Raw genomic sequence first — 25,924 nt, forward strand, 5'->3', positions numbered from 1 at the left:
GGGGGTACCAGTGGACCGGGAGATGGGGGGACCGGGGGACCGGGGACCGGGGGACGGGGGGACCGGGGGACCGGGGGTTGGGGGACTGGGGGATGAGGGGACCGGGAGATCGGGTACCGGGGAACGGGGCGACTAGGAGACGGGGGACCGCGAGACGGGGGACCGGGGACGGGGTGACCGGGAGATGGGACACCGGGAGACGGGAGACTGTGGGACGGGAGGACCGGAAGACGGGGCGAACGGAGAACTGGGGGATCGGTAGACGGGGGCCAGGGCGATGGGGGAACCGGGGGACTGGGGGACCGGGGGACCAGGGACCGGGGGTTGGGGGTCCAGGGGATGAGGGGACCGGGAGACGGGGGACCTGGGGATCGGGCGACCGGGAGACGGGGGACCGGGAGAGGGGGGGATGGGTGTGCGGCCGGACCGGGAGACAGAGGGACAGGGAGATGGGGGGACCGGGGGACCGGGGGAAGGGGGTAACACTGCACGGAGGACCGGGAGACGGGGGAACGGGGGTCGGGGGACCCGGGGAGGGGGGGACCGGGAGACGAGGGAATGGGGGACGGGTGGACCAGGGGCGTGGGGGGACTGGGGGGACGGGGGAGCGGGGGACGGGGGATGGGGCACTGGGGGGACGGGGGCACCGGGGGACGGGTGGACTGGGAGAGGGTGGATGGGGGTACGGGGGAACAGGGGGATCAGGGGACGGGGGGAACAGGGGACGGGGGGGACCGGAATAGGGGGGATGGTGGAACGTGGGGACGGGGGACCCGGGAGACGGGGGACAGGAAGACGGGGAACCGGGGGAACGGAGACAGGGGTGACGGGGAGACGGGGGTACCGGGGGACGGGGGTACTGCGTGGGGCTGCACTGACATCAGCTGTTACCGCTTGGCCTTCAGCTGTTGCCAGTTGGCCATTGGACACCGGCAGAGCTGCGGTGGCCAAGCTAGGAAGCGCGGATGGTGGACTGCAAATTGCAGAGGGGCGCGGACTGCAGTGGGCCGGCTTGGTGGGTCTGTTGGTTGGCAGAGAATCGGCCAGCAGGTGGGGGATCGGGCGGCTCCGGCTTGCCGTGTCTCCAAGCCAGCCGCCCGTGAGACATGGTGCTATGAGCCCCCTATCCGTGGCTCTGTGGGTGTTCCTTCTTGGCCTCGCCAAATCCTGCGTTCTTGTGCGGGCAGAGGGACTAGAGTCCCCGCAGGACAGGGACAGACAGACAGAACGGGAGGAGGAGTAAGAGGGAGCGAGATGGAAATATACACGTATATGTACGTGTATGTGTCTAGACATACAGAGAGACATGGACAGAGACAGAGAAAGAGGGGGCAGGCACGCGGGGAGAGAGCTCCTGAGCCAGAGCCAGAACCCAACAGGCACGTCACAGAGCCAGACAGACATGGGGTGGGGGAGGGTGGGAGGGACGCACATTCGGGCACACGGACTGGGACAGACGCACTGAGGCTGTGTTGAAGTGGTGGCTTCTCCACCGGAGTGTGGTCGTGCCCGGGGCTGGGCTCCGCCAAGGAGGCATTGCCCTGGCGTTGGCAGTCACCATTGAAGCCCCCGGGGCGGGCCGCCAGGGTCTCCGGAGGGCCAGTGGGCTCTGAGCCCCGCCCAGGGACCCGCCCGCGGGAGGAGAGTGGCAGCCCCCAGGCACCCTGGTTGTGAGGATTGTGTGCCTGCGTGCCTGCTCTTCCCTTGTGGCGGTCTCCCCTGGAGTCGATGGCGCGTGGTGTGTTGGGGTGCTGCTCCCGCCGTCCCCTGGTTTGTCCCGGCTCTTTGTGCCCTTTGTGTCGGGGACACCGTGGCCGGCGGGAAGGGAGGGCTCCTGGCTCTTGTGGGAGACGGGAGGGGACGCGCGGGGGTGTGGGGAGAGGTGCCTGCCCGCGGAGACAGAAGACTCCGGTGGGGCGGGGCGGGTGGGCGTCCCGTTTGCCCGAGGACACGCCGATCCTGTGTCTCGGGGCCCAGGGGCAGGCGCAGGGATGGGCGTCCCCTGGGCTCGGGCCGAGGTGCAAAGGACCGGCACGTCCTGGGATGGAGAGAGCCTGGTGGAAGCCTGCGCCGGCAGGCAGCCCTGGGCTTGGGCGTTGGGGGTTGCGGCGGCGGCAGGGTCGGGGAGCGAGAGGGAGCCCTGCGATGGCGGTGGCGGCGGCGGCGACCTAGACGCGGCTGGCTGCTGCAGGCTGACGGCCTGCCTCGGCGAAGAGCACTAAGAAGAGGGAGAGGGGGGGAGCCCTGGCCGACAGGCCTGGTGTGCGGCCGGGGATGCGAGCTTGTAGTGCTGGGCGGCTGTCCCTCCTCTGGCCAGGGGGACCTTCGGCTGGCTGGGCGGCTGCAGGGGTTGCAGAGGGGCAAGGGGCGGCAGGGATTCGGAGGGAGGCACGCCGGGGCGGCGGCGCAAAAGGAGAGGCGAGCAAAAGCCTACAGGTATTCCCAGGCGGTCTCCCATGCAAGTACTAACCAGGCCCCTCCCTGCTTAGCTCCCGAGATCAGAGGAGATCGGGCGCGTTCAGGGTGGTATGGCCGTAGACGCTGGGACCCGGCTCCCGCGCCCCAAGAGCCTGCTCCCGGCCTGTCTCGTGAGCGCCCGCCATGCAGATGAGCCGCTCCGGTGGCGAGCATCGACCCGCGGGCCGGCTCTGCCAGCACCGCGTCCCCCCCCAGTCCGGCTCCCCGCCTCTTCCTAATGCCCCTGGCGTGGGCGGCGGGCTACTCCTGGCCGACAGCGAGGCCCCTTCGCGCCACCCGGGGCTCCATGGGACACTGCCACTTCCCTGATGGTGCCAGAAGTCGTGGAACTCTGGCATCCTGGGACTCCCCGCACCCAGACCGGCATACAACCCGCCCCCCTACCGCCACCAGGTTTACCCCCAACCGCAGCCCCAAGGCTGGTGGAGGCCTGCACCAGCAGGCAACCCTGGGCCTGGGAGTTGTGGGAGGACCCCGCGGCGGCGGCGGGGGCGGCTGCGGCGGCGGCGGCGGCGGCGGCGGCGGAGGCAGGGGAGGGTGGCGAGGTAGGCGATGGCAACCGCGTGGATGGCGCCAGGGCGGCGATGGCGGCGGCGACAATGGGGGCTTTGACGGTGGGCGCTGGGACACGGGGGCCGATGGCGGCGGCGGTGGCGGCGGGGGCTGGGGAGGGCGTGAGGGCGGTGCTGGCGGCGGAGGCCGGGAGAACAGAGGCGGGAGACTGAGCGAGTATGGCATTGGTGGTGGCGGGGGCTGGGGCGGGGGCGGGGAAGATGGCGGTGCTGGAGGCGGGGAGAGCAGAGGAGGGAATTGAGGGAGTGCGGCAATGGCGGCAGCGGGGGCGGGGGAGGGCGTGAGGGCGGTGCTGGCGGCGGAGGCCAGGAGAGCAGAGGCGGGAGACTGAGGGAGTATGGCGATGGTGGATGCGGGGGTCTGAGGCGGGGGCGGGGGAGATGGCGGTGCTGGAGGCGGGGAGAGCGGAGGAGGGAATTAAGGGAGTACGGATATGGCGGCGGCAGGGTCGGGGGTGGGGGAGAGGGCAGCACTGGTGGCGGAGATGGGGAGCGCGGTGCTGGCGGCCGAGGTGGGGAGAGCACAGGAGGGAGTTTGAGGGAGTTTGGCGGTGGCGGCGGCGGGGGCGGGGACAGGGGCGGGGGCGAGGGCAGCGCTGGCGGGGGGGGGGGGGGGGGGTGGGGAGCCCGGTGGTGGCGGTGGCTTTGGCGCAGGCGGCGGTGGCGGCGACCGCGCGTCGGCGAAGGATTCGCGATGACGGCCTGCGGGACCGAAGAGGACTGAGAGGAGGGTGTGGGGGGGGAGCCCTGGCCCACGGGCCTGGTGTGCGGCCGGGGCTGCCAGCTTGTAGTGCCGGGCGGCTGACCCTCTGCTGGTCAGGGGGACCTGCGGCTGGCTGGGAGGCTGCAGAGGGGCAAGGGGCGGCAGGGGTTCGGAGGGAGCCACGCCGGAGCGGCGATGCAAAAGGAGACGCTAGCAAAAGCCAACAGGTATTCCCAGGCGGTCTCCCATCCAAGTACTAACCAGGACAGACCCTGCTTCGCTTCCGAGATCAGACGAGATCTGCTGCGTTCAGGGTGGTATGGCCTTAGGCACTGGGACCCGGCTCCCGGCACTCCAAGAGCCTGCTCCCGACTTGCCTCCTGAGCGCACGCGCCATGCTGCTGGGCCGCTCGGGTGGCGAGCATGTCTGCCCGAGTGCCTCCCGCCCGCTCCCCGCCTCCTCCGGTCGCCGCTGGTGTGGGCGACGGGCTACTCCTGGCCCGCAGCGAGGCCCCTTCGCGCCCCCCAGTGGCTCCACAGGCCTCTGTCACTTCCCTGACTGTGACATATGTCTGGGCGCCCTGGCATCCTGGGACTCCCCACGCCCGGAATGGCTTTTACCACGCCCCCCTACCCCAACCCCTCTCATCCCCCCCCCAGCCCCACAACCGCACACCCCCCTTGCTGCTGTGCTGTCCCCACCACTCAGGGCCACCGAGGGGGTCGCAGGGTCCTCTCAGTCCCCTCCACCCTAGGGACGTGCAACCCAGGCCCTGGCCCTGGCCGGCCCCACCCACTGGCCCAAAGCCAGGGAGAGCCACCCGCGACCAGGGGGCAGCACCTCCAGACTGCCGCCACCCTTCGTCACACAGCCTTCTGTCTGGGCCCTCGCCCCTCATCAGCGACCGGCGTCCCGCCCGATCACTGGTCACTTCACTGGCTACACATCACCTCTCCTGACCCAGGGTGTTGAGAGAGAGGATGAGAGAAGGCCAGAGACGGAGCAAGAGGTAGGCGGAGAGAGACAGACGGGGACTGTGGGGACAGACTTGCAGAGAGCACTTTCCAGGCTCTGGGCCTCGCGTGGAGGGGTGCTGCGTGGGGGCTGCACGGACATCAGCTGTTACCGCTTGGCCATCAGCTGTTGCCAGTTGGCCATTGGCCACTGGCAGAGCTGCGGTGGCCAAGCTAGGAAGCGCGGATGGTGGACTGCAAATTGCAGAGGGGCGCGGACTGCAGTGGGCCGGCTTGGTGGGTCTGTTGGTTGGCAGAGAATCGGCCGGCAGGTTGGGGATCGGGCGGCTCCGGCTTGCCGTGTCTCCAAGCCAGCTGCCCGTGAGACATGGTGCTATGAGCCCCCTATCCGTGGCTCTGTTGGTGTTCCTTCTTGGCCTCGCCAAATCCTGGGTTCTTGTGCGGGCAGAGGGACTAGAGTCCCCGCAGGACAGGGACCGACAGACAGAACGGGGGGACAGGGGGACCGGGGGACGGGAGGACCGGGGGACAGGGGACCGGGAGACGGGTGTAAGGGGGGGGACAGGGAGAACGGTGGGACTGTAGGAACCCGGGGCGGGGGTACCGGGGGACGGGGTACCAGGAGATGGGGGAAGGGGGGCAAGGGGACAGGGAGACCGTTGGAACTGGGAGAACCGGGGGACGGGGGGTCTGGGAGATGGGGGCATGTGGGACGGGGGGAAGGGGTGACCGGAAGATGGGGGGACGGGAGTACGAGAGGGCCGGGGGGACGGGGGGACTGGGGGATGGGGGGACAAGGGGACCGGGGGACCGGGGGGACAGGGGGACTGGGTACTGGGAGACAGTGGGACCAGGGGACGGGGGGACCGGGAGATGGGGGGACACGGTACCAGGGGAAAGGGAGACCGGGGAATTGGGGGACAGGGAGACTGGGGGACTGGGGGATTGGGGGAATGAGAGGACGGTGGGACTGGCGGACGGTGGGACGGAGGGACCAGGAGACCGGTGGATGGAGGGACAGGAGTACGAGGGTACTGGGGGACGAGGGACATGGGGAGGGGGGGACCGGGAAACGGGGGAACGGGGGACCGTGAGACGGGGGGACCGGGAGATGGGGGACCTGGGGCCGGGGGGACGGGGTGACGGGGGGACCAGGAGACAGAGGGACAGGGGGACTGGAGGGTCGGGGGGACCGGGGGACGGGGGGACCAGGGGACCCGCGGACCGGGGGACCGGAGGTTGGGGGGACCGGGGGATAGGGGACCGGGCGACGGGGTGACCAGGGGCATGAATGGACTGGGGGGACGGGGGTACCAGTGGACCGGGAGATGGGGGGACCGGGGGACCGGGGACCGGGGGACGGGGGGACCGGGGGTTGGGGGACTGGGGGATGAGGGGACCGGGAGATGGGTGTAAGGGGGGGGACAGGGAGAACGGTGGGACTGTAGGAACCCGGGGCGGGGGTACCGGGGGACGGGGTACCAAGAGATGGGGGAAGGGGGGCAGGGGGACAGGGAGACCGTTGGAACTGGGAGAACCGGGGGACGGGGGATCTGGGAGACGGGGGCATGTGGGACGGGAGGAAGGGGTGACCGGAAGATGGGGGGACGGGAGTACGAGAGGGCCGGGGGGACGGGGGGACTGGGGGATGGGGGGACAAGGGGACCGGGGGACCGGGGGGACAGGGGGACTGGGTACTGGGAGACAGTGGGACCAGGGGACGGGGGGACCGGGAGATGGGGGGACACGGTACCAGGGGAAAGGGAGACCGGGGAATTGGGGGACAGGGAGACTGGGGGACTGGGGGATTGGGGGAATGAGAGGACGGTGGGACTGGCGGACGGTGGGACGGAGGGACCAGGAGACCGGTGGATGGAGGGACAGGAGTACGAGCGTACTGGGGGACGAGGGACATGGGGAGGGGGGGACCGGGAAACGGGGGAACGGGGGACCGTGAGATGGGGGGACCGGGAGATGGGGGACCTGGGGCCGGGGTGACGGGGTGACGGGGGGACCGGGAGACAGAGGGACAGGGGGACTGGAGGGTCGGGGGGACCGGGGGACGGGGGGACCGGGGGACGGGGGGACCGGGGCAACGCAGACGGGGGGGACCGGGGGAACGGCGGATGGGGGGACCAGGGGACCCGCGGACCGGGGGACCGGAGGTTGGGGGGACCGGGGGATAGGGGACCGGGCGACTGGGTGACCAGGGGCATGAATGGACTGGGGGGACGGGGGTACCAGTGGACCGGGAGATGGGGGGACCGGGGGACCGGGGACCGGGGGACGGGGGGACCGGGGGACCGGGGGTTGGGGGACTGGGGGATGAGGGGACCGGGAGATCGGGTACCGGGGAACGGGGCGACTAGGAGACGGGGGACCGCGAGACGGGGGACCGGGGACGGGGTGACCGGGAGATGGGACACCGGGAGACGGGAGACTGTGGGACGGGAGGACCGGAAGACGGGGCGAACGGAGAACTGGGGGATCGGTAGACGGGGGCCAGGGCGATGGGGGAACCGGGGGACTGGGGGACCGGGGGACCAGGGACCGGGGGTTGGGGGTCCAGGGGATGAGGGGACCGGGAGACGGGGGACCTGGGGACCGGGCGACCGGGAGACGGGGGACCGGGAGACGGGGGGATGGGTGTGCGGCCGGACAGGGAGACAGAGGGACAGGGAGATGGGGGGACCGGGGGACCGGGGGAAGGGGGTAACACTGGACGGAGGACCGTGGGACCGGAAGACCGGGCGACCGGGAGACAGGGGACCGGGAGACTGGGGACCGGGAGACGGGGCGACCGGGGAACGGGGGGACCGGTAGAAGGGCGCCTGGGCGCCGGGGGAACCGGGGGACCGGGGGACCAGGAGGCGACGGGGGACCGGGGAACGGGAGACCGGGGGTATGGGGGGACGGGGGGACCAGGCGAAGGAGGGACAGGGGGACGGGGAGACGTTGGGACTGGGGGACCGGGGGACAGGTGGACCGCGAGACGGAGGACCGGGAGACGGGGGAACGGGGGTCGGGGGACCCGGGGAGGGGGGGACCGGGAGACGAGGGAATGGGGGACGGGTGGACCAGGGGCGTGGGGGGACTGGGGGGACGGGGGAGCGGGGGACGGGGGATGGGGCACTGGGGGGACCGGGGCACCGGGGGACGGGTGGACTGGGAGAGGGTGGATGGGGGTACGGGGGAACAGGGGGATCAGGGGACGGGGGGAACAGGGGACGGGGGGGACCGGAATAGGGGGGATGGTGGAACGTGGGGACGGGGGACCCGGGAGACGGGGGACAGGAAGACGGGGAACCGGGGGAACGGAGACAGGGGTGACGGGGAGACGGGGGTACCGGGGGACGGGGGTACTGCGTGGGGCTGCACTGACATCAGCTGTTACCGCTTGGCCTTCAGCTGTTGCCAGTTGGCCATTGGACACCGGCAGAGCTGCGGTGGCCAAGCTAGGAAGCGCGGATGGTGGACTGCAAATTGCAGAGGGGCGCGGACTGCAGTGGGCCGGCTTGGTGGGTCTGTTGGTTGGCAGAGAATCGGCCAGCAGGTGGGGGATCGGGCGGCTCCGGCTTGCCGTGTCTCCAAGCCAGCCGCCCGTGAGACATGGTGCTATGAGCCCCCTATCCGTGGCTCTGTGGGTGTTCCTTCTTGGCCTCGCCAAATCCTGCGTTCTTGTGCGGGCAGAGGGACTAGAGTCCCCGCAGGACAGGGACAGACAGACAGAACGGGAGGAGGAGTAAGAGGGAGAGAGATGGAAATATACACGTATATGTACGTGTATGTGTCTAGACATACAGAGAGACATGGACAGAGACAGAGAAAGAGGGGGCAGGCACGCGGGGAGAGAGCTCCTGAGCCAGAGCCAGAACCCAACAGGCACGTCACAGAGCCAGACAGACATGGGGTGGGGGAGGGTGGGAGGGACGCACATTCGGGCACACGGACTGGGACAGACGCACTGAGGCTGTGTTGAAGTGGTGGCTTCTCCACCGGAGTGTGGTCGTGCCCGGGGCTGGGCTCCGCCAAGGAGGCATTGCCCTGGCGTTGGCAGTCACCATTGAAGCCCCCGGGGCGGGCCGCCAGGGTCTCCGGAGGGCCAGTGGGCTCTGAGCCCCGCCCAGGGACCCGCCCGCGGGAGGAGAGTGGCAGCCCCCAGGCACCCTGGTTGTGAGGATTGTGTGCCTGCGTGCCTGCTCTTCCCTTGTGGCGGTCTCCCCTGGAGTCGATGGCGCGTGGTGTGTTGGGGTGCTGCTCCCGCCGTCCCCTGGTTTGTCCCGGCTCTTTGTGCCCTTTGTGTCGGGGACACCGTGGCCGGCGGGAAGGGAGGGCTCCTGGCTCTTGTGGGAGACGGGAGGGGACGCGCGGGGGTGTGGGGAGAGGTGCCTGCCCGCGGAGACAGAAGACTCCGGTGGGGCGGGGCGGGTGGGCGTCCCGTTTGCCCGAGGACACGCCGATCCTGTGTCTCGGGGCCCAGGGGCAGGCGCAGGGATGGGCGTCCCCTGGGCTCGGGCCGAGGTGCAAAGGACCGGCACGTCCTGGGATGGAGAGAGCCTGGTGGAAGCCTGCGCCGGCAGGCAGCCCTGGGCTTGGGCGTTGGGGGTTGCGGCGGCGGCAGGGTCGGGGAGCGAGAGGGAGCCCTGCGATGGCGGTGGCGGCGGCGGCGACCTAGACGCGGCTGGCTGCTGCAGGCTGACGGCCTGCCTCGGCGAAGAGCACTAAGAAGAGGGAGAGGGGGGGAGCCCTGGCCGACAGGCCTGGTGTGCGGCCGGGGATGCGAGCTTGTAGTGCTGGGCGGCTGTCCCTCCTCTGGCCAGGGGGACCTTCGGCTGGCTGGGCGGCTGCAGGGGTTGCAGAGGGGCAAGGGGCGGCAGGGATTCGGAGGGAGGCACGCCGGGGCGGCGGCGCAAAAGGAGAGGCGAGCAAAAGCCTACAGGTATTCCCAGGCGGTCTCCCATGCAAGTACTAACCAGGCCCCTCCCTGCTTAGCTCCCGAGATCAGAGGAGATCGGGCGCGTTCAGGGTGGTATGGCCGTAGACGCTGGGACCCGGCTCCCGCGCCCCAAGAGCCTGCTCCCGGCCTGTCTCGTGAGCGCCCGCCATGCAGATGAGCCGCTCCGGTGGCGAGCATCGACCCGCGGGCCGGCTCTGCCAGCACCGCGTCCCCCCCAGTCCGGCTCCCCGCCTCTTCCTAATGCCCCTGGCGTGGGCGGCGGGCTACTCCTGGCCGACAGCGAGGCCCCTTCGCGCCACCCGGGGCTCCATGGGACACTGCCACTTCCCTGATGGTGCCAGAAGTCGTGGAACTCTGGCATCCTGGGACTCCCCGCACCCAGACCGGCATACAACCCGCCCCCCTACCGCCACCAGGTTTACCCCCAACCGCAGCCCCAAGGCTGGTGGAGGCCTGCACCAGCAGGCAACCCTGGGCCTGGGAGTTGTGGGAGGACCCCGCGGCGGCGGCGGGGGCGGCTGCGGCGGCGGCGGCGGCGGCGGCGGAGGCAGGGGAGGGTGGCGAGGTAGGCGATGGCAACCGCGTGGATGGCGCCAGGGCGGCGATGGCGGCGGCGACAATGGGGGCTTTGACGGTGGGCGCTGGGACACGGGGGCCGATGGCGGCGGCGGTGGCGGCGGGGGCTGGGGAGGGCGTGAGGGCGGTTCTGGCGGCGGAGGCCAGGAGAGCAGAGGCGGGAGACTGAGCGAGTATGGCATTGGTGGTGGCGGGGGCTGGGGCGGGGGCGGGGAAGATGGCGGTGCTGGAGGCGGGGAGAGCAGAGGAGGGAATTGAGGGAGTGCGGCAATGGCGGCAGCGGGGGCGGGGGAGGGCGTGAGGGCGGTGCTGGCGGCGGAGGCCGGGAGAGCAGAGGCGGGAGACTGAGGGAGTATGGCGATGGTGGATGCGGGGGTCTGGGGCGGGGGCGGGGGAGATGGCGGTGCTGGAGGCGGGGAGAGCGGAGGAGGGAATTGAGGGAGTACGGATATGGCGGCGGCGGGGGCGGGGGTGGGGGAGAGGGCAGCACTGGTGGCGGAGATGGGGAGCGCGGTGCTGGCGGCCGAGGTGGGGAGAGCACAGGAGGGAGTTTGAGGGAGTTTGGCGGTGGCGGCGGCGGGGGCGGGGACAGGGGCGGGGGCGAGGGCAGCGCTGGCGGGGGGGGGGGGGGGTGGGGAGCCCGGTGGTGGCGGTGGCTTTGGCGCAGGCGGCGGTGGCGGCGACCGCGCGTCGGCGAAGGATTCGCGATGACGGCCTGCGGGACCGAAGAGGACTGAGAGGAGGGTGTGGGGGGGAGCCCTGGCCCACGGGCCTGGTGTGCGGCCGGGGCTGCCAGCTTGTAGTGCCGGGCGGCTGACCCTCTGCTGGTCAGGGGGACCTGCGGCTGGCTGGGAGGCTGCAGAGGGGCAAGGGGCGGCAGGGGTTCGGAGGGAGCCACGCCGGAGCGGCGATGCAAAAGGAGACGCTAGCAAAAGCCAACAGGTATTCCCAGGCGGTCTCCCATCCAAGTACTAACCAGGACAGACCCTGCTTCGCTTCCGAGATCAGACGAGATCTGCTGCGTTCAGGGTGGTATGGCCTTAGGCACTGGGACCCGGCTCCCGGCACTCCAAGAGCCTGCTCCCGACTTGCCTCCTGAGCGCACGCGCCATGCTGCTGGGCCGCTCGGGTGGCGAGCATGTCTGCCCGAGTGCCTCCCGCCCGCTCCCCGCCTCCTCCGATCGCCGCTGGTGTGGGCGACGGGCTACTCCTGGCCCGCAGCGAGGCCCCTTCGCGCCCCCCAGTGGCTCCACAGGCCTCTGTCACTTCCCTGACTGTGACATATGTCTGGGCGCCCTGGCATCCTGGGACTCCCCACGCCCGGAATGGCTTTTACCACGCCCCCCTACCCCAACCCCTCTCATCCCCCCCCAGCCCCACAACCGCACACCCCCCTTGCTGCTGTGCTGTCCCCACCACTCAGGGCCACCGAGGGGGTCGCAGGGTCCTCTCAGTCCCCTCCACCCTAGGGACGTGCAACCCAGGCCCTGGCCCTGGCCGGCCCCACCCACTGGCCCAAAGCCAGGGAGAGCCACCCGCGACCAGGGGGCAGCACCTCCAGACTGCCGCCACCCTTCGTCACACAGCCTTCTGTCTGGGCCCTCGCCCCTCATCAGCGACCGGCGTCCCGCCCGATCACTGGTCACTTCACTGGCTACACATCACCTCTCCTGACCCAGGGTGTTGAGAGAGAGGATGAGAGAAGGTCAGAGACGGAGCAAGAGGTAGGCGGAGAGAGACAGACGGGGACTGTGGGGACAGACTTGCAGAGAGCACTTTCCAGGCTCTGGGCCTCGCGTGGAGGGGTGCTGCGTGGGGGCTGCACGGACATCAGCTGTTACCGCTTGGCCATCAGCTGTTGCCAGTTGGCCATTGGCCACTGGCAGAGCTGCGGTGGCCAAGCTAGGAAGCGCGGATGGTGGACTGCAAATTGCAGAGGGGCGCGGACTGCAGTGGGCCGGCTTGGTGGGTCTGTTGGTTGGCAGAGAATCGGCCGGCAGGTTGGGGATCGGGCGGCTCCGGCTTGCCGTGTCTCCAAGCCAGCTGCCCGTGAGACATGGTGCTATGAGCCCCCTATCCGTGGCTCTGTTGGTGTTCCTTCTTGGCCTCGCCAAATCCTGGGTTCTTGTGCGGGCAGAGGGACTAGAGTCCCCGCAGGACAGGGACCGACAGACAGAACGGGGGGACAGGGGGACCGGGGGACGGGAGGACCGGGGGACAGGGGACCGGGAGACGGTTGTAAGGGGTGGGACAGGGAGAACGGTGGGACTGTAGGAACCCGGGGCGGGGGTACCGGGGGACGGGGTACCAGGAGATGGGGGAAGGGGGGCAGGGGGACAGGGAGACCGTTGGAACTGGGAGAACCGGGGGACGGGGGGTCTGGGAGACGGGGGCATGTGGGACGGGGGGAAGGGGTGACCGGAAGATGGGGGGACGGGAGTACGAGAGGGCCGGGGGGACGGGGGGACTGGGGGATGGGGGGACAAGGGGACCGGGGGACCGGGGGGACAGGGGGACTGGGTACTGGGAGACAGTGGGACCAGGGGACGGGGGGACCGGGAGATGGGGGGACACGGTACCAGGGGAAAGGGAGACCGGGGAATTGGGGGACAGGGAGACTGGGGGACTGGGGGATTGGGGGAATGAGAGGACGGTGGGACTGGCGGACGGTGGGACGGAGGGACCAGGAGACCGGTGGATGGAGGGACAGGAGTACGAGGGTACTGGGGGACGAGGGACATGGGGAGGGGGGGACCGGGAAACGGGGGAACGGGGGACCGTGAGACGGGTGGACCGGGAGATGGGGGACCTGGGGCCGGGGGGACGGGGTGACGGGGGGACCGGGAGACAGAGGGACAGGGGGACTGGAGGGTCGGGGGGACCGGGGGACGGGGGGACCGGGGGACGGGGGGACCGGGGCAACGGAGACGGGGGGGACCGGGGGAACGGCGGATGGGGGGACCAGGGGACCCGCGGACCGGGGGACCGGAGGTTGGGGGGACCGGGGGATAGGGGACCGGGCGACGGGGTGACCAGGGGCATGAATGGACTGGGGGGACGGGGGTACCAGTGGACCGGGAGATGGGGGGACCGGGGGACCGGGGACCGGGGGACGGGGGGACCGGGGGACCGGGGGTTGGGGGACTGGGTGATGAGGGGACCGGGAGATCGGGTACCGGGGAACGGGGCGACTAGGAGACGGGGGACTGCGAGACGGGGGACCGGGGACGGGGTGACCGGGAGATGGGACACCGGGAGACGGGAGACTGTGGGACGGGTGGACCGGAAGACGGGGCGAATGGAGAACTGGGGGATCGGTAGACGGGGGCCAGGGCGATGGGGGAACCGGGGGACTGGGGGACCGGGGGACCAGGGACCGGGGGTTGGGGGTCCAGGGGATGAGGGGACCGGGAGACGGGGGACCTGGGGACCGGGCGACCGGGAGACGGGGGACCGGGAGACGGGGGGATGGGTGTGCGGCCGGACCGGGAGACAGAGGGACAGGGAGATGGGGGGACCGGGGGACCGGGGGAAGGGGGTAACACTGGACGGAGGACCGGGGGACCGGAAGACCGGGCGACCGGGAGACAGGGGACCGGGAGACTGGGGACCGGGAGACGGGGCGACCGGGGAACGGGGGGACCGGTAGAAGGGCGCCTGGGCGCCGGGGGAACCGGGGGACCGGGGGACCAGGAGGCGACGGGGGACCGGGGAACGGGAGACCGGGGGTATGGGGGGACGGGGGGACCAGGCGAAGGAGGGACGGGGGGACGGGGAGACGTTGGGACTGGGGGACCGGGGGACAGGTGGACCGCGAGATGGAGGACCGGGAGACGGGGGAACGGGGGTCGGGGGACCCGGGGAGGGGGGGACCGGGAGACGAGGGAATGGGGGACGGGTGGACCAGGGGCGTGCGGGGACTGGGGGGACGGGGGAGCGGGGGACGGGGGATGGGGCACTGGGGGGACCGGGGCACCGGGGGACGGGTGGACTGGGAGAGGGTGGATGGGGGTACGGGGGAACAGGGGGATCAGGGGACGGGGGGAACAGGGGACGGGGGGGACCGGAATAGGGGGGATGGTGGAACGTGGGGACGGGGGACCCGGGAGACGGGGGACAGGAAGACGGGGAACCGGGGGAACGGAGACAGGGGTGACGGGGAGACGGGGGTACCGGGGGACGGGGGTACTGCGTGGGGCTGCACTGACATCAGCTGTTACCGCTTGGCCTTCAGCTGTTGCCAGTTGGCCATTGGACACCGGCAGAGCTGCGGTGGCCAAGCTAGGAAGCGCGGATGGTGGACTGCAAATTGCAGAGGGGCGCGGACTGCAGTGGGCCGGCTTGGTGGGTCTGTTGGTTGGCAGAGAATCGGCCAGCAGGTGGGGGATCGGGCGGCTCCGGCTTGCCGTGTCTCCAAGCCAGCCGCCCGTGAGACATGGTGCTATGAGCCCCCTATCCGTGGCTCTGTGGGTGTTCCTTCTTGGCCTCGCCAAATCCTGCGTTCTTGTGCGGGCAGAGGGACTAGAGTCCCCGCAGGACAGGGACAGACAGACAGAACGGGAGGAGGAGTAAGAGGGAGCGAGATGGAAATATACACGTATATGTACGTGTATGTGTCTAGACATACAGAGAGACATGGACAGAGACAGAGAAAGAGGGGGCTGGCACGCGGGGAGAGAGCTCCTGAGCCAGAGCCAGAACCCAACAGGCACGTCACAGAGCCAGACAGACATGGGGTGGGGGAGGGTGGGAGGGACGCACATTCGGGCACACGGACTGGGACAGACGCACTGAGGCTGTGTTGAAGTGGTGGCTTCTCCACCGGAGTGTGGTCGTGCCCGGGGCTGGGCTCCGCCAAGGAGGCATTGCCCTGGCGTTGGCAGTCACCATTGAAGCCCCCGGGGCGGGCCGCCAGGGTCTCCGGAGGGCCAGTGGGCTCTGAGCCCCGCCCAGGGACCCGCCCGCGGGAGGAGAGTGGCAGCCCCCAGGCACCCTGGTTGTGAGGATTGTGTGCCTGCGTGCCTGCTCTTCCCTTGTGGCGGTCTCCCCTGGAGTCGATGGCGCGTGGTGTGTTGGGGTGCTGCTCCCGCCGTCCCCTGGTTTGTCCCGGCTCTTTGTGCCCTTTGTGTCGGGGACACCGTGGCCGGCGGGAAGGGAGGGCTCCTGGCTCTTGTGGGAGACGGGAGGGGACGCGCGGGGGTGTGGGGAGAGGTGCCTGCCCGCGGAGACAGAAGACTCCGGTGGGGCGGGGCGGGTGGGCGTCCCGTTTGCCCGAGGACACGCCGAATCTGTGTCTCGGGGCCCAGGGGCAGGCGCAGGGATGGGCGTCCCCTGGGCTCGGGCCGAGGTGCAAAGGACCGGCACGTCCTGGGATGGAGAGAGCCTGGTGGAAGCCTGCGCCGGCAGGCAGCCCTGGGCTTGGGCGTTGGGGGTTGCGGCGGCGGCAGGGTCGGGGAGCGAGAGGGAGCCCTGCGATGGCGGTGGCGGCGGCGGCGACCTAGACGCGGCTGGCTGCTGCAGGCTGACGGCCTGCCTCGGCGAAGAGCACTAAGAAGAGGGAGAGGGGGGGAGCCCTGGCCGACAGGCCTGGTGTGCGGCCGGGGATGCGAGCTTGTAGTGCTGGGCGGCTGTCCCTCCTCTGGCCAGGGGGACCTTCGGCTGGCTGGGCGGCTGCAGGGGTTGCAGAGGGGCAAGGGGCGGCAGGGATTCGGAGGGAGGCACGCCGGGGCGGCGGCGCAAAAGGAGAGGCGAGCAAAAGCCTACAGGTATTCCCAGGCGGTCTCCCATGCAAGTACTAACCAGGCCCCTCCCTGCTTAGCTCCCGAGATCAGAGGAGATCGGGCGCGTTCAGGGTGGTATGGCCGTAGACGCTGGGACCCGGCTCCCGCGCCCCAAGAGCCTGCTCCCGGCCTGTCTCGTGAGCGCCCGCCATGCAGATGAGCCGCTCCGGTGGCGAGCATCGACCCGCGGGCCGGCTCTGCCAGCACCGCGTCCCCCCCAGTCCGGCTCCCCGCCTCTTCCTAATGCCCCTGGCGTGGGCGGCGGGCTACTCCTGGCCGACAGCGAGGCCCCTTCGCGCCACCCGGGGCTCCATGGGACACTGCCACTTCCCTGATGGTGCCAGAAGTCGTGGAACTCTGGCATCCTGGGACTCCCCGCACCCAGACCGGCATACAACCCGCCCCCCTACCGCCACCAGGTTTACCCCCAACCGCAGCCCCAAGGCTGGTGGAGGCCTGCACCAGCAGGCAACCCTGGGCCTGGGAGTTGTGGGAGGACCCCGCGGCGGCGGCGGGGGCGGCTGCGGCGGCGGCGGCGGCGGCGGCGGAGGCAGGGGAGGGTGGCGAGGTAGGCGATGGCAACCGCGTGGATGGCGCCAGGGCGGCGATGGCGGCGGCGACAATGGGGGCTTTGACGGTGGGCGCTGGGACACGGGGGCCGATGGCGGCGGCGGTGGCGGCGGGGGCTGGGGAGGGCGTGAGGGCGGTTCTGGCGGCGGAGGCCAGGAGAGCAGAGGCGGGAGACTGAGCGAGTATGGCATTGGTGGTGGCGGGGGCTGGGGCGGGGGCGGGGAAGATGGCGGTGCTGGAGGCGGGGAGAGCAGAGGAGGGAATTGAGGGAGTGCGGCAATGGCGGCAGCGGGGGCGGGGGAGGGCGTGAGGGCGGTGCTGGCGGCGGAGGCCGGGAGAGCAGAGGCGGGAGACTGAGGGAGTATGGCGATGGTGGATGCGGGGGTCTGGGGCGGGGGCGGGGGAGATGGCGGTGCTGGAGGCGGGGAGAGCGGAGGAGGGAATTGAGGGAGTACGGATATGGCGGCGGCGGGGGCGGGGGTGGGGGAGAGGGCAGCACTGGTGGCGGAGATGGGGAGCGCGGTGCTGGCGGCCGAGGTGGGGAGAGCACAGGAGGGAGTTTGAGGGAGTTTGGCGGTGGCGGCGGCGGGGGCGGGGACAGGGGCGGGGGCGAGGGCAGCGCTGGCGGGGGGGGGGGGGGGGTGGGGAGCCCGGTGGTGGCGGTGGCTTTGGCGCAGGCGGCGGTGGCGGCGACCGCGCGTCGGCGAAGGATTCGCGATGACGGCCTGCGGGACCGAAGAGGACTGAGAGGAGGGTGTGGGGGGGAGCCCTGGCCCACGGGCCTGGTGTGCGGCCGGGGCTGCCAGCTTGTAGTGCCGGGCGGCTGACCCTCTGCTGGTCAGGGGGACCTGCGGCTGGCTGGGAGGCTGCAGAGGGGCAAGGGGCGGCAGGGGTTCGGAGGGAGCCACGCCGGAGCGGCGATGCAAAAGGAGACGCTAGCAAAAGCCAACAGGTATTCCCAGGCGGTCTCCCATCCAAGTACTAACCAGGACAGACCCTGCTTCGCTTCCGAGATCAGACGAGATCTGCTGCGTTCAGGGTGGTATGGCCTTAGGCACTGGGACCCGGCTACCGGCACTCCAAGAGCCTGCTCCCGACTTGCCTCCTGAGCGCACGCGCCATGCTGCTGGGCCGCTCGGGTGGCGAGCATGTCTGCCCGAGTGCCTCCCGCCCGCTCCCCGCCTCCTCCGGTCGCCGCTGGTGTGGGCGACGGGCTACTCCTGGCCCGCAGCGAGGCCCCTTCGCGCCCCCCAGTGGCTCCACAGGCCTCTGTCACTTCCCTGACTGTGACATATGTCTGGGCGCCCTGGCATCCTGGGACTCCCCACGCCCGGAATGGCTTTTACCACGCCCCCCTACCCCAACCCCTCTCATCCCCCCCCCAGCCCCACAACCGCACACCCCCCTTGCTGCTGTGCTGTCCCCACCACTCAGGGCCACCGAGGGGGTCGCAGGGTCCTCTCAGTCCCCTCCACCCTAGGGACGTGCAACCCAGGCCCTGGCCCTGGCCGGCCCCACCCACTGGCCCAAAGCCAGGGAGAGCCACCCGCGACCAGGGGGCAGCACCTCCAGACTGCCGCCACCCTTCGTCACACAGCCTTCTGTCTGGGCCCTCGCCCCTCATCAGCGACCGGCGTCCCGCCCGATCACTGGTCACTTCACTGGCTACACATCACCTCTCCTGACCCAGGGTGTTGAGAGAGAGGATGAGAGAAGGCCAGAGACGGAGCAAGAGGTAGGCGGAGAGAGACAGACGGGGACTGTGGGGACAGACTTGCAGAGAGCACTTTCCAGGCTCTGGGCCTCGCGTGGAGGGGTGCTGCGTGGGGGCTGCACGGACATCAGCTGTTACCGCTTGGCCATCAGCTGTTGCCAGTTGGCCATTGGCCACTGGCAGAGCTGCGGTGGCCAAGCTAGGAAGCGCGGATGGTGGACTGCAAATTGCAGAGGGGCGCGGACTGCAGTGGGCCGGCTTGGTGGGTCTGTTGGTTGGCAGAGAATCGGCCGGCAGGTTGGGGATCGGGCGGCTCCGGCTTGCCGTGTCTCCAAGCCAGCTGCCCGTGAGACATGGTGCTATGAGCCCCCTATCCGTGGCTCTGTTGGTGTTCCTTCTTGGCCTCGCCAAATCCTGGGTTCTTGTGCGGGCAGAGGGACTAGAGTCCCCGCAGGACAGGGACCAACAGACAGAACGGGGGGACAGGGGGACCGGGGGACGGGAGGACCAGGGGACAGGGGACCGGGAGACGGGTGTAAGGGGGGGGACAGGGAGAACGGTGGGACTGTAGGAACCCGGGGCGGGGGTACCGGGGGACGGGGTACCAGGAGATGGGGGAAGGGGGGCAGGGGGACAGGGCGACCGTTGGAACTGGGAGAACCGGGGGACGGGGGGTCTGGGAGACGGGGGCATGTGGGACGGGGGGAAGGGGTGACCGGAAGATGGGGGGACGGGAGTACGAGAGGGCCGGGGGGACGGGGGGACTGGGGGATGGGGGGACAAGGGGACCGGGGGACCGGGGGGACAGGGGGACTGGGTACTGGGAGACAGTGGGACCAGGGGACGGGGGGACCGGGAGATGGGGGGACACGGTACCAGGGGAAAGGGAGACCGGGGAATTGGGGGACAGGGAGACTGGGGGACTGGGGGATTGGGGGAATGAGAGGACGGTGGGACTGGCGGACGGTGGGACGGAGGGACCAGGAGACCGGTGGATGGAGGGACAGGAGTACGAGGGTACTGGGGGACGAGGGACATGGGGAGGGGGGGACCGGGAAACGGGGGAACGGGGGACCGTGAGACGGGGGGACCGGGAGATGGGGGACCTGGGGCCGGGGGGACGGGGTGACGGGGGGACCGGGAGACAGAGGGACAGGGGGACTGGAGGGTCGGGGGGACCGGGGGACGGGGGGACCGGGGGACGGGGGGACCGGGGCAACGGAGACGGGGGGGACCGGGGGAACGGCGGATGGGGGGACCAGGGGACCCGCGGACCGGGGGACCGGAGGTTGGGGGGACCGGGGGATAGGGGACCGGGCGACGGGGTGACCAGGGGCATGAATGGACTGGGGGGACGGGGGTACCAGTGGACCGGGAGATGGGGGGACCGGGGGACCGGGGACCGGGGGACGGGGGGACCGGGGGACCGGGGGTTGGGGGACTGGGGGATGAGGGGACCGGGAGATCGGGTACCGGGGAACGGGGCGACTAGGAGACGGGGGACCGCGAGACGGGGGACCGGGGACGGGGTGACCGGGAGATGGGACACCGGGAGACGGGAGACTGTGGGACGGGAGGACCGGAAGACGGGGCGAACGGAGAACTGGGGGATCGGTAGACGGGGGCCAGGGCGATGGGGGAAACGGGGGACTGGGGACCGGGGGACCAGGGACCGGGGGTTGGGGGTCCAGGGGATGAGGGGACCGGGAGACGGGGGACCTGGGGACCGGGCGACCGGGAGACGGGGGACCGGGAGACGGGGGGATGGGTGTGCGGCCGGACCGGGAGACAGAGGGACAGGGAGATGGGGGGACCGGGGGACCGGGGGAAGGGGGTAACACTGGACGGAGGACCGGGGGACCGGAAGACCGGGCGACCGGGAGACAGGGGACCGGGAGACTGGGGACCGGGAGACGGGGCGACCGGGGAACGGGGGGACCGGTAGAAGGGCGCCTGGGCGCCGGGGGAACCGGGGGACCGGGGGACCAGGAGGCGACGGGGGACCGGGGAACGGGAGACCGGGGGTATGGGGGGACGGGGGGACCAGGCGAAGGAGGGACGGGGGGACGGGGAGACGTTGGGACTGGGGGACCGGGGGACAGGTGGACCGCGAGACGGAGGACCGGGAGACGGGGGAACGGGGGTCGGGGGACCCGGGGAGGGGGGGACCGGGAGACGAGGGAATGGGGGACGGGTGGACCAGGGGCGTGGGGGGACTGGGGGGACGGGGGAGCGGGGGACGGGGGATGGGGCACTGGGGGGACGGGGGCACCGGGGGACGGGTGGACTGGGAGAGGGTGGATGGGGGTACGGGGGAACAGGGGGATCAGGGGACGGGGGGAACAGGGGACGGGGGGGACCGGAATAGGGGGGATGGTGGAACGTGGGGACGGGGGACCCGGGAGACGGGGGACAGGAAGACGGGGAACCGGGGGAACGGAGACAGGGGTGACGGGGAGACGGGGGTACCGGGGGACGGGGTACTGCGTGGGGCTGCACTGACATCAGCTGTTACCGCTTGGCCTTCAGCTGTTGCCAGTTGGCCATTGGACACCGGCAGAGCTGCGGTGGCCAAGCTAGGAAGCGCGGATGGTGGACTGCAAATTGCAGAGGGGCGCGGACTGCAGTGGGCCGGCTTGGTGGGTCTGTTGGTTGGCAGAGAATCGGCCAGCAGGTGGGGGATCGGGCGGCTCCGGCTTGCCGTGTCTCCAAGCCAGCCGCCCGTGAGACATGGTGCTATGAGCCCCCTATCCGTGGCTCTGTGGGTGTTCCTTCTTGGCCTCGCCAAATCCTGCGTTCTTGTGCGGGCAGAGGGACTAGAGTCCCCGCAGGACAGGGACAGACAGACAGAACGGGAGGAGGAGTAAGAGGGAGCGAGATGGAAATATACACGTATATGTACGTGTATGTGTCTAGACATACAGAGAGACATGGACAGAGACAGAGAAAGAGGGGGCAGGCACGCGGGGAGAGAGCTCCTGAGCCAGAGCCAGAACCCAACAGGCACGTCACAGAGCCAGACAGACATGGGGTGGGGGAGGGTGGGAGGGACGCACATTCGGGCACACGGACTGGGACAGACGCACTGAGGCTGTGTTGAAGTGGTGGCTTCTCCACCGGAGTGTGGTCGTGCCCGGGGCTGGGCTCCGCCAAGGAGGCATTGCCCTGGCGTTGGCAGTCACCATTGAAGCCCCCGGGGCGGGCCGCCAGGGTCTCCGGAGGGCCAGTGGGCTCTGAGCCCCGCCCAGGGACCCGCCCGCGGGAGGAGAGTGGCAGCCCCCAGGCACCCTGGTTGTGAGGATTGTGTGCCTGCGTGCCTGCTCTTCCCTTGTGGCGGTCTCCCCTGGAGTCGATGGCGCGTGGTGTGTTGGGGTGCTGCTCCCGCCGTCCCCTGGTTTGTCCCGGCTCTTTGTGCCCTTTGTGTCGGGGACACCGTGGCCGGCGGGAAGGGAGGGCTCCTGGCTCTTGTGGGAGACGGGAGGGGACGCGCGGGGGTGTGGGGAGAGGTGCCTGCCCGCGGAGACAGAAGACTCCGGTGGGGCGGGGCGGGTGGGCGTCCCGTTTGCCCGAGGACACGCCGATCCTGTGTCTCGGGGCCCAGGGGCAGGCGCAGGGATGGGCGTCCCCTGGGCTCGGGCCGAGGTGCAAAGGACCGGCACGTCCTGGGATGGAGAGAGCCTGGTGGAAGCCTGCGCCGGCAGGCAGCCCTGGGCTTGGGCGTTGGGGGTTGCGGCGGCGGCAGGGTCGGGGAGCGAGAGGGAGCCCTGCGATGGCGGTGGCGGCGGCGGCGACCTAGACGCGGCTGGCTGCTGCAGGCTGACGGCCTGCCTCGGCGAAGAGCACTAAGAAGAGGGAGAGGGGGGGAGCCCTGGCCGACAGGCCTGGTGTGCGGCCGGGGATGCGAGCTTGTAGTGCTGGGCGGCTGTCCCTCCTCTGGCCAGGGGGACCTTCGGCTGGCTGGGCGGCTGCAGGGGTTGCAGAGGGGCAAGGGGCGGCAGGGATTCGGAGGGAGGCACGCCGGGGCGGCGGCGCAAAAGGAGAGGCGAGCAAAAGCCTACAGGTATTCCCAGGCGGTCTCCCATGCAAGTACTAACCAGGCCCCTCCCTGCTTAGCTCCCGAGATCAGAGGAGATCGGGCGCGTTCAGGGTGGTATGGCCGTAGACGCTGGGACCCGGCTCCCGCGCCCCAAGAGCCTGCTCCCGGCCTGTCTCGTGAGCGCCCGCCATGCAGATGAGCCGCTCCGGTGGCGAGCATCGACCCGCGGGCCGGCTCTGCCAGCATCGCGTCTCCCCCCAGTCCGGCTCCCCGCCTCTTCCTAATGCCCCTGGCGTGGGCGGCGGGCTACTCCTGGCCGACAGCGAGGCCCCTTCGCGCCACCCGGGGCTCCATGGGACACTGCCACTTCCCTGATGGTGCCAGAAGTCGTGGAACTCTGGCATCCTGGGACTCTCCGCACCCAGACCGGCATACAACCCGCCCCCCTACCGCCACCAGGTTTACCCCCAACCGCAGCCCCAAGGCTGGTGGAGGCCTGCACCAGCAGCAACCCTGGGCCTGGGAGTTGTGGGAGGACCCCGCGGCGGCGGCGGGGGCGGCTGCGGCGGCGGCGGCGGCGGCGGCGGCGGAGGCAGGGGAGGGTGGCGAGGTAGGCGATGGCAACCGCGTGGATGGCGCCAGGGCGGCGATGGCGGCGGCGACAATGGGGGCTTTGACGGTGGGCGCTGGGACACGGGGGCCGATGGCGGCGGCGGTGGCGGCGGGGGCTGGGGAGGGCGTGAGGGCGGTGCTGGCGGCGGAGGCCGGGAGAGCAGAGGCGGGAGACTGAGCGAGTATGGCATTGGTGGCGGCGGGGGCTGGGGCGGGGGCGGGGAAGATGGGGGTGCTGGAGGCGGGGAGAGCAGAGGAGGGAATTGAGGGAGTGCGGCAATGGCGGCAGCGGGGGCGGGGGAGGGCGTGAGGGCGGTGCTGGCGGCGGAGGCCGGGAGAGCAGAGGCGGGAGACTGAGGGAGTATGGCGATGGTGGATGTGGGGGTCTGGGGCGGGGGCGGGGGAGATGGCGGTGCTGGAGGCGGGGAGAGCGGAGGAGGGAATTAAGGGAGTACGGATATGGCGGCGGCAGGGTCGGGGGTGGGGGAGAGGGCAGCACTGGTGGCGGAGATGGGGAGCGCGGTGCTGGCGGCCGAGGTGGGGAGAGCACAGGAGGGAGTTTGAGGGAGTTTGGCGGTGGCGGCGGCGGGGGCGGGGACAGGGGCGGGGGCGAGGGCAGCGCTGGCGGGGGGGGGGGGGGGGGGGTGTGGGGAGCCCGGTGGTGGCGGTGGCTTTGGCGCAGGCGGCGGTGGCGGCGACCGCGCGTCGGCGAAGGATTCGCGATGACGGCCTGCGGGACCGAAGAGGACTGAGAGGAGGGTGTGGGGGGGGAGCCCTGGCCCACGGGCCTGGTGTGCGGCCGGGGCTGCCAGCTTGTAGTGCCGGGCGGCTGACCCTCTGCTGGTCAGGGGGACCTGCGGCTGGCTGGGAGGCTGCAGAGGGGCAAGGGGCGGCAGGGGTTCGGAGGGAGCCACGCCGGAGCGGCGATGCAAAAGGAGACGCTAGCAAAAGCCAACAGGTATTCCCAGGCGGTCTCCCATCCATGTACTAACCAGGACAGACCCTGCTTCGCTTCCGAGATCAGACGAGATCTGCTGCGTTCAGGGTGGTATGGCCTTAGGCACTGGGACCCGGCTACCGGCACTCCAAGAGCCTGCTCCCGACTTGCCTCCTGAGCGCACGCGCCATGCTGCTGGGCCGCTCGGGTGGCGAGCATGTCTGCCCGAGTGCCTCCCGCCCGCTCCCCGCCTCCTCCGGTCGCCGCTGGTGTGGGCGACGGGCTACTCCTGGCCCGCAGCGAGGCCCCTTCGCGCCCCCCAGTGGCTCCACAGGCCTCTGTCACTTCCCTGACTGTGACATATGTCTGGGCGCCCTGGCATCCTGGGACTCCCCACGCCCGGAATGGCTTTTACCACGCCCCCCTACCCCAACCCCTCTCATCCCCCCCCAGCCCCACAACCGCACACCCCCCTTGCTGCTGTGCTGTCCCCACCACTCAGGGCCACCGAGGGGGTCGCAGGGTCCTCTCAGTCCCCTCCACCCTAGGGACGTGCAACCCAGGCCCTGGCCCTGGCCGGCCCCACCCACTGGCCCAAAGCCAGGGAGAGCCACCCGCGACCAGGGGGCAGCACCTCCAGACTGCCGCCACCCTTCGTCACACAGCCTTCTGTCTGGGCCCTCGCCCCTCATCAGCGACCGGCGTCCCGCCCGATCACTGGTCACTTCACTGGCTACACATCACCTCTCCTGACCCAGGGTGTTGAGAGAGAGGATGAGAGAAGGCCAGAGACGGAGCAAGAGGTAGGCGGAGAGAGACAGACGGGGACTGTGGGGACAGACTTGCAGAGAGCACTTTCCAGGCTCTGGGCCTCGCGTGGAGGGGTGCTGCGTGGGGGCTGCACGGACATCAGCTGTTACCGCTTGGCCATCAGCTGTTGCCAGTTGGCCATTGGCCACTGGCAGAGCTGCGGTGGCCAAGCTAGGAAGCGCGGATGGTGGACTGCAAATTGCAGAGGGGCGCGGACTGCAGTGGGCCGGCTTGGTGGGTCTGTTGGTTGGCAGAGAATCGGCCAGCAGGTGGGGGATCGGGCGGCTCCGGCTTGCCGTGTCTCCAAGCCAGCCGCCCGTGAGACATGGTGCTATGAGCCCCCTATCCGTGGCTCTGTGGGTGTTCCTTCTTGGCCTCGCCAAATCCTGCGTTCTTGTGCGGGCAGAGGGACTAGAGTCCCCGCAGGACAGGGACAGACAGACAGAACGGGAGGAGGAGTAAGAGGGAGCGAGATGGAAATATACACGTATATGTACGTGTATGTGTCTAGACATACAGAGAGACATGGACAGAGACAGAGAAAGAGGGGGCAGGCACGCGGGGAGAGAGCTCCTGAGCCAGAGCCAGAACCCAACAGGCACGTCACAGAGCCAGACAGACATGGGGTGGGGGAGGGTGGGAGGGACGCACATTCGGGCACACGGACTGGGACAGACGCACTGAGGTTGTGTTGAAGTGGTGGCTTCTCCACCGGAGTGTGGTCGTGCCCGGGGCTGGGCTCCGCCAAGGAGGCATTGCCCTGGCGTTGGCAGTCACCATTGAAGCCCCCGGGGCGGGCCGCCAGGGTCTCCGGAGGGCCAGTGGGCTCTGAGCCCCGCCCAGGGACCCGCCCGCGGGAGGAGAGTGGCAGCCCCCAGGCACCCTGGTTGTGAGGATTGTGTGCCTGCTCTTCCCTTGTGGCGGTCTCCCCTGGAGTCGATGGCGCGTGGTGTGTTGGGGTGCTGCTCCCGCCGTCCCCTGGTTTGTCCCGGCTCTTTGTGCCCTTTGTGTCGGGGACACCGTGGCCGGCGGGAAGGGAGGGCTCCTGGCTCTTGTGGGAGACGGGAGGGGACGCGCGGGGGTGTGGGGAGAGGTGCCTGCCCGCGGAGACAGAAGACTCCGGTGGGGCGGGGCGGGTGGGCGTCCCGTTTGCCCGAGGACACGCCGATCCTGTGTCTCGGGGCCCAGGGGCAGGCGCAGGGAT

General features: G+C 70.7%; 7 pseudogenes; all 7 read right to left on the reverse strand.

Moving 5' to 3' along the window:
* Nucleotides 1–2,420: 2,420 nt before the first annotated feature.
* On the reverse strand, nt 2,421–2,540 carry LOC148756151 (5S ribosomal RNA; annotated as a pseudogene).
* A 1,424-nt stretch (nt 2,541–3,964) lies between these two features.
* LOC148756152 (5S ribosomal RNA) lies at nt 3,965–4,084 on the reverse strand (annotated as a pseudogene).
* A 5,567-nt stretch (nt 4,085–9,651) lies between these two features.
* LOC148756153 (5S ribosomal RNA) lies at nt 9,652–9,771 on the reverse strand (annotated as a pseudogene).
* Nucleotides 9,772–11,187: 1,416 nt separating this feature from the next.
* On the reverse strand, nt 11,188–11,307 carry LOC148756154 (5S ribosomal RNA; annotated as a pseudogene).
* Nucleotides 11,308–16,010: 4,703 nt separating this feature from the next.
* LOC148756155 (5S ribosomal RNA) lies at nt 16,011–16,130 on the reverse strand (annotated as a pseudogene).
* Nucleotides 16,131–17,547: 1,417 nt separating this feature from the next.
* Nucleotides 17,548–17,667, reverse strand: LOC148756156 (5S ribosomal RNA; annotated as a pseudogene).
* A 4,702-nt stretch (nt 17,668–22,369) lies between these two features.
* Nucleotides 22,370–22,489, reverse strand: LOC148756157 (5S ribosomal RNA; annotated as a pseudogene).
* Nucleotides 22,490–25,924: the final 3,435 nt, after the last annotated feature.

The sequence above is a fragment of the Rhinolophus sinicus genome, chromosome 12, assembly GCF_057876585.1.
Source record: "Rhinolophus sinicus isolate RSI-liver-muscle chromosome 12, RSI-T2T, whole genome shotgun sequence".
NCBI lineage: Eukaryota > Metazoa > Chordata > Mammalia > Chiroptera > Rhinolophidae > Rhinolophus > Rhinolophus sinicus.